General features: G+C 36.6%; 1 non-coding gene across 1 annotated transcript; it reads left to right on the forward strand.

The window, feature by feature from the left end:
- The first annotated feature begins 5,569 nt into the window (after positions 1-5,569).
- LOC145013625 (small nucleolar RNA R71) lies at positions 5,570-5,675 on the forward strand. Its single transcript, XR_013665173.1, has one exon. It is a non-coding gene; the product is annotated as a small nucleolar RNA R71 (small nucleolar RNA).
- Positions 5,676-7,875: the final 2,200 nt, after the last annotated feature.

Consider the following 7,875-nt stretch of genomic DNA (forward strand, 5'->3'; position numbering starts at 1 on the left):
GTGACCTCACATCTGATAGCTTCATAACCAACTCCTACTAGCACCAATTCGAAGGTAACTTTTCTCTATGTCCGAATGTTTCCATCAAAGTTTCATAACCTCATGTTTTAGTTCCATTATCTACTCCTTTCTACACTGAATCCACCACAACAACAACAACTACTACCAGTTCACCTCCAGTGACTGTCAACATATCTGATACGGGGGCAAGAGCTTTTGGTGTTACTCTTGGTTTTGGTTAATCTTTTGTTTCACCTTAAAGGAAGGATGATCCAGTATAGTTTTCGGTGATGATCGGGAGGATTTACAATAATTTACCTTATGTCCTTTCAACATTCAAGAAGAAAGTGATGATGATGCCCCTGTTACGAAAAGACAATTCAAGGGTCTTAATGAGAAGTTGGATACTCTCCTTGAGTCTTCCAAAACTTCTTCAAGCACCGAATACTTCTTTGAGACTATCAAAGATATAATTTTAAACTTTCACCAAGCAGCACGGCAACACACTTCAAGGCTTTATGAAAGTATTTGAAAACTCTAACAAGGTTGTTCAAGAAACAACCGAGAAAGTCAAACTACTGGCTAATGCGATTCAGTTTATGGAAGAGTTTCACAGTTCATCTAAGAACAACATTGTTGCTACTAATAAAGTGATTACAAATCTTGGTTCCATTATTCAAGCAAAAAAAGAAGCTCTTTCCAAAGTCTGTTCAGGTATGCAAACTGATAATGCAGAAATGATCACTTCAGTTGTTTCAAAGATCAAAAAGCTTCAAGATATTCTTGCTATTGAAAACTCACTAAAGGAGAAGCTTGAAATCAAGACCAAAAAGATTAAAGTTCTTTCAACACACCTATCTCATGAAAATGTCCAAATTGATGAGTCGAAATCTGAGAGGGTTGTTGTGAAAAGCATTGTTGCAGATGTAAACCGCTACCTACAGGCTCTAGTCGAGACACATGACTCTTTGCTCGCTGTTTTTGTCAAGCAACATCTTGTTGTTAAACTTAAGCCTGTGTTTTCAATACTCAACCATTGAGAAGGTATCTCGGAGTCGGGCTCACTTCTAAAACAAGGGGGAGAAGTCCAGAAACCAGCTTTTGGTGGTTTTGATGAAAATGAAACAACAATGTCTCCACCCACGCCCAAAGATCTAAATGTTAATGTAGCTTCGAGATCTAGAGGAAAGGGAAATTTAATTGTTGGTGATGATGATGATGATGAAGAGGAAGAAGATCTGTCCAAAGAGGCTCAACTTAAAAGAAAGAAACGTGATCAAGAGCTCAATGGAAATCAACGAGTTGCTAGGGAAGTTGAAGCTCAGGAGAGAGAGCTCATGATGCTCAACTAAATCTAGAAACTCGAAAAACTCTCTTCCCTTCTTGGTCAAGGTAGTGAAATTTAAACGAAGCTATAGATAATCTGAATGTGAATTGGTTGTAGCTAGTTACATCGTTCGAACTAGAGAACACTTTGAAGTTGCAACTAGATTTTCCTATTACTTTGAAGGCATTTTTTGTGTTGCTGTTTTGACAAGGTTGTGAATGGTCCAAATTTAGATAACAGTGCCAATATCTTGCTCATATCCTTTTATCTCAAACATAGAAAGCCTCAGTACCAGACATGGACTTCAAAGAAAATTTATGTTGTTAAGGTTATTGGTCCCATTGAAACTGAGAGTTTTATGAATGTTCGTTTTAAGGAAGTTCGAGTATCAAGAAATTCAGTCTTTGAGTTCACACTCACTGACTACCTTGTTTAAATCAGTATGATTGGATTTCTTTGTTTTCTCTTTTGTCAAATGATGCACAGAAATTTGAGCCAATTTTGGAGCATTTGAAAATAATGTTGGTCTCATACATACTTGAGATTGCTAAAATGGATGTGGAAATTGTTGCGGTTCTAAGAAAGAAACCCACTGCACAATCTAAAGAAACTTTGAAATATCTTGACAAGATGCAGAAAGGAAATTTTCTGAAGGACAATTGGAGTATTATGTACAAACAACGAGATCGGGCTAGTATGAAGGTTCAAAGATGTTGTTTCTATTTGCCTGATAAAAACCTTTATTCTACTTCATGTCTGGAATATGTTTTGGGGTTGTCTGAATCTTTCAAGGAAATTGATGATGCTGACAATATATGCTTTGTAGACATAATGATGTACATCACAGTTCGTAATAACTTGCTCGGATTAATGACAAAGGTTTTCAAGGTTCAAAATCGCATTCAATAGTGAAGAATTTTCCTTCCTTATTGACACAAAGGGGGAGATTGTTGGGGTATTTATTATGTTGGGTCAATTTCGTAATGCTTGTAATTAGTCTTTATTATTAGCATGTTGGGCCTAGCCTTGTATCATTATCAGCTAGTGTTAGACTATAAATAGTACATGTATGTATTGTATTTTGGTTAATCGTTTTGTGATTCCCTACCGTACCTTACTATAGAAGTTCTCTATCGAGATCTTATAAGGCATTGATTTTAATCATTCAGTACAACTTTGAACTTTGTTGTTATTGTTTGATTTACATTACTATTGAGAATCTATCGATCTATTTTTATTTGCTTCAACAATATCTCTCCAATTCTGTTCCATTCTTACCCCACCAAGCCATGACCAATCAATCACGGGTGCTAAAGCAAATTCCCGATTATATAACCAACCAAATTTATTTTAATAGTAGTTTTTCATGGACAACAAGATGTTTGTGGTAAACGGTAAACTGGATGTAAGCTAGGAACATCAACATGTTCTTGCTCTTAAGGGAATGCATGCCTCGTTCCCAAAGTATCTAAAAATTCTACAGCAAGCAAAACCAAGAACACCAACAAATAGTTAAAATAAACAGCTAAACTAGAAACCCACTTTTCACATCGTGGTGCTGAAGACCACATCGTGAGTTCGGTGGACGAACAGTCGAGCATCAAACATCCCAGTGGTAAAATCAATTGAAAAGTATGCTTAGTGTTTGCTTAAAACTTGATTCTAAGTCCTTTTAAGTAACTTGCAACATCTAAATCGCATAATATGGAATAAATTTCGACATTTAGGCTTCAAGAGAAACCCCAACACTAAATGCATCAAATTAGAAGAAATTAATAAGATTAAATATTGGAGTTCTTACAGAAATTGAAGTTTAAGCACAAGATTAAGAGAAGTTTGAAAAGTCTCGATACAAAATCAAAGTATAGGGCTGCTTCTTCCGTTCATTCATGTGTGTGGTTGAAAAGGATATCTTAATGTTGAAAGTTGTGTTTAAAATTGGTCCCCCAACCCATTTTTTTATAGCTCACACCGTGAAGGGTTAAACCTTATGTCATGAGTTTGAAAATGAGTGAAAAATAATTGGTCTAATTAATTAACCATGCCGTGGGCCTTATTCTCATGTCGTGGTATCGAGGTTTTTTAACCAAAAAACTCTACTTTTCTTTAAAAAAAAATTCAACCACTCTTAAATTGAACCCCAAACTTGATTTTTTTACTTATCTTTGAAAAGTAAGATGACTATAATGATCACTTATCCTAAAACTCAAATAAAAATGCAAAAAGGAAAATGAAAAATATGCAAACCGAGATCGGGATGCCTCCAAAGAAGCGCTTCTTTTTATATAGTCATCATCCGGACTCCATGTCGCCCTACAAGGTATTACGATGAGATACAATCTCCATTTACACCTTCTCTTCCCTCCACCTTTTCTTGTACGCTTGCACCCTTCTTAAATAGGCTTTTTTGTAATTTTCCTTTTTCATTTTTCATATCTCCTTCCTCATGTTTTCTTTTCAACCCTTTATTTCCCCCAGTAAGTTCAGGTCCTCCTTTTTCTTTTTGTAGCTCCCGAGCTTCAACATCCACCTTATCCAAAGTTACCATCCCCAATTTTTATGTAATTTCATCTTCTTTATCCTCACTTTAGCAAATAGATTCTTCACTTTCTTCACATGTTCTCTTGTTTGAATTTCATATTCCATCAATTTTTCTAACTCCTTGAGCTCGTTTTCTTTATCCATAAAGAATGCTTCATTTTGACCAAAATCCTTCTTGAATCATCTTTAATTCCAAACTCATCTACTCATTTCCCACTCGTAAGGTAAGCTTTCACTCGCAAATATCCACCAAGGCTCACAGGCTACTTGGTAATGGGCGTCCAAAGATAATAGGATCATCTTCATCCTCTTTCATATCTAGCATAAAAAAGTCGAATGGAAAAATAAATTTTCCAATTTTTACCAATATATCCTCAATTATACCTCGAGGATGAGTCACTGAAGGATTAGCCATATGAATTATCATCTTAATAGCCTTAAGTTCTATAAGGTTGAGTTTGGTAGAATGAATATGGCATTAACTGTATACTAGCTCCAAAATCAGCTAAAGCATATGTCTTCGTGTTATTTCCAAATTCACATTGACGTGTAAGGCATCCGAGATCTCCCATTTTCCTTGGCATCCCCTCAATAATAACCATGGAGCTTTTCTCACTAAGTAATACTTGAAGGTTTTCTCTAGTTGTTGGAGAGTGTCGCGTAAATCTTGAAACTTTTTGGCATATTCGAGAATATTTTCCAATGAGTCGTTAAATAATATCCTTAACTTTTTGCATGAACTTTTTATGTTCTTTTTATAATATGTGAAATCTAGCTTGAGAAGGAAATAGCAACAAAGGTTTATAAGCTTGTGCACAAAAAATATTTTTCTGCCCAGACTGAGACCACGTCGTGAGGATTGAATCCTCGTGTCGTCATGACAGTGTTCAACAATGATTTTTTTCTTTGATTTTCCTTCGATTTAGCTATGATTCAGGCTGCTTTGTTTCTTCTTCCAAGGCCTCCAAGAACTCAGAAATAATTTCTTCATTAGTGGTTATGACCATAACAACTGGTTGCAGTTTATTATCGGGATTTTTACGAGGTAACCGCTCGTTAAGAAATGTAGTTAATTGACCGAGTTGACTCTAAATGTCCTTGATGGAAGCTTGTTGGCTTCTCATTGTAACATTAGTTACAACATGAAATTTTTCATAAACTTCCATGAATCTGAAAAGGATTGAATCCTAGTCTACTTTCTTTTCAGGTTGTGGTTGTTCCTTTTGGTAAAAACCTCGTCCGGTTTGCCTATAATTTTTTTTCCTTGTATTCATCATATGGAAACCATTCCTTCTTCATCTTTCTCTAATATTCATCAAAGTGGTCTCTACTATAGTAGCAACCTTGAGCTTTTCTAATCCCGTTATCGTCAAAATAACGATCGTTTGTCAAATGTCGCCCATTGCAGTTCTCACAATCCACACGTATTGCGTGCATGGATTTGTCCATCTTTGTCATTCTTTGATCCATGTTATTCAACATTGCCAAACCGGTCATGATATCTTCCGAAGCATAATTCTCGATTTCCCTAGCTCTATCATTATAAGGGTTGTGATATTCCTGTGAATTCTTGGAAAGTCTTCGATTACTTCCTTAATTTCATCAGGATTCTTCTTTGTTAAAGGTCCCTGAGAATCAAGGAGTTTCCTTGTCATTACATTCACCCCATCATAGAAGATCGAGACTTCTTGTTGCGCGTTTAGATCATTTTGAGGACAATTCCTTATTAACCCTTTATATCGTTTCCATGCCTCATATAAAGACTCCTCACTTGTTGCTCAAAATTTTCTATGGCTTTTTTAAGTTTAGCAACCTTGGATGGTGGGCAAAATTGATGGAGGAATTCTTCATGCATCTATGCAAAAGTGGTGACTTTTCCTGGGGGAAGCGCCTTTAGCTAGTCTTTTACCAGAAGCATTCTTAACAATATTGTCTCATGTTGTGACAACCTGAAAATTATTACGTCACTATAACCTGTTTCCATTAATAAAACCCAGCTGTATTTCAATTTTTCCGTTAACATTTTGAATTAGGTTAATTAAATTATGACTTTTATTATGACTTCATGAGTGTCCAAACATATTAGAAACACATGAAACACCCTTGGATTCTTTTAAAAAGATGTCTAATTTACAACTAAGTCGGGTTACGACAACTTAATCGGGTACGACCATAAGCTCCGTTTAACATCGGTATTGGGTAGATTTCCACCGGGCCACAAACTCAAACCCTATATAAGGGTGAGTGGACCTTCATTTGAAGCTTTTTCAAACTCTTAACACTCTCTCTCACTACTCTATCTCTACAAGCCATATTTTGATCCAAACCACCCCTTTCAAGCTCCAAATTGGTAAGTGATCTATCCTAGCTTATACTTTAGCTTGTTTAGCATACAAATCCGTGTTTAAATCATCCAAAAGTATTAAAAACATGTGTTTACGGCCCATGAACAACCCCAAACTGCAAACACCCATAAATGGGTTTTTGAAGCCCCAAAACCCTTCCAAATCACTTCTGGTGCTTAGCTATGACTTAGGGGCTTACATGTACGAGCTTAGAACACCAAAAAAAAATTATTTGGGGAGTAAACATGAGTTTACGGCCCAAGATCATTCTTGGACCGTAAACACTCCTTCATAGGCCGTAACCACCATTTAAGGTGTTAAATTGCCCCTTAAACACCTCCTATGGCTTGCAATAATGTCTACAACCAACCACCATCGAAGTAGGGACGTTAAACATCAAGGAAACAATGACCTCAGGAGATTATGGCTGTAAACCCACCAAGGAATGGTCCCTTGGCCGTAAACTCCTCTAAGGAGGTCAAATGGTGCCGTAACTTCCTTCCATGGTGTAACAACTCGAAGTTTTCCATCGTCGAAAACTTATTCTACCCGTGAGACTTCGCCGTCAATCGATTCGTTTCATTCTCGCTTCAGGTTAATTAATTAAAAACAAAAATTAAATTATATGTTATTATAATTGACTGAGTGTCCAAACCTCTTGGAACTCATGAAATTAACCCAAAAAGTGTTCATTTCAAAAAGATAGAAACATTCCCGCCGGGTGACGGTAACTTAATCGGGTGCGACCTAAAGCCCCGTTTAATGCCGATATCGGGTAGAATTCCACCGCGTCCAAGTTTTGGGAACTATATAAACGTGTTAAACCTTTCATATGAACCTTTTTCCTTCTCTCTCTCTACTCTCTCTCTAACCTCTCTCCTAAAATCCAAGATTTAGGGTCCAAAACTCAATTTTAAGGCCTCAAATCCTTAAGGTAACTTCCTAACCTCTTTGTATAGCTTATTTGACTTCCAAATTCGAGACTTAACCATGAAATAGGACACAAAGTATGATTTTATGGTCCAGGAAGGTGCCTAGGCCGTAAACACCAAAAATGAAGGGTTTTGAGCCCTTAAACCCCTCCTTGACAAGTTTGGGACTTAGATATGGCTAAATGGCTTCAAGATATGGACTCTAAACAATTAAAACATGAACTTTGTGAAGTTTGAAGGAGTTTACAGCCAAGGATCATTCTTGGGCCGTAAACTCATATATCTAGGGTTTTCATGCCTTTAAACCCTTCCAAATCACTTATATGTCTTAGTTATGAATTCTAGAACATAGATAATTGCATTTGGACACTTAAAACATCATTTTTGGGGGACTTACATGAGTTTATGGCCAAGGCTTGTGCTTGGTCCATAAACTCCATGAAACATGGTGCAAATCCAATTCTAGGGTGTTTGAAAGCCATCCAACACCACCAAAAGCCTTGGAATAAATCAAAGGACCAACCAAAAATAGTTTTAAGGCTTTACAAACATCAAAATCCCACATTTGAGAGTTTACGGCCATAGAACATGTCTCATGGCCGTAAACTCATAAAGGGTGTCAAATGGTGCCCTAAACTCATTTCTAGACTTGTGGGAATTTTTAGAATCACATGTGATTGATTTTAACACCTTAAAAACACTAAATCTTGGAGATTTGAGAGTTTATGGC

Source organism: Lactuca saligna, chromosome 8 (genome assembly GCF_052625555.1).
Source record: "Lactuca saligna cultivar CGN05327 chromosome 8, ASM5262555v1, whole genome shotgun sequence".
Classification (NCBI taxonomy): Eukaryota; Viridiplantae; Streptophyta; class Magnoliopsida; order Asterales; family Asteraceae; genus Lactuca; species Lactuca saligna.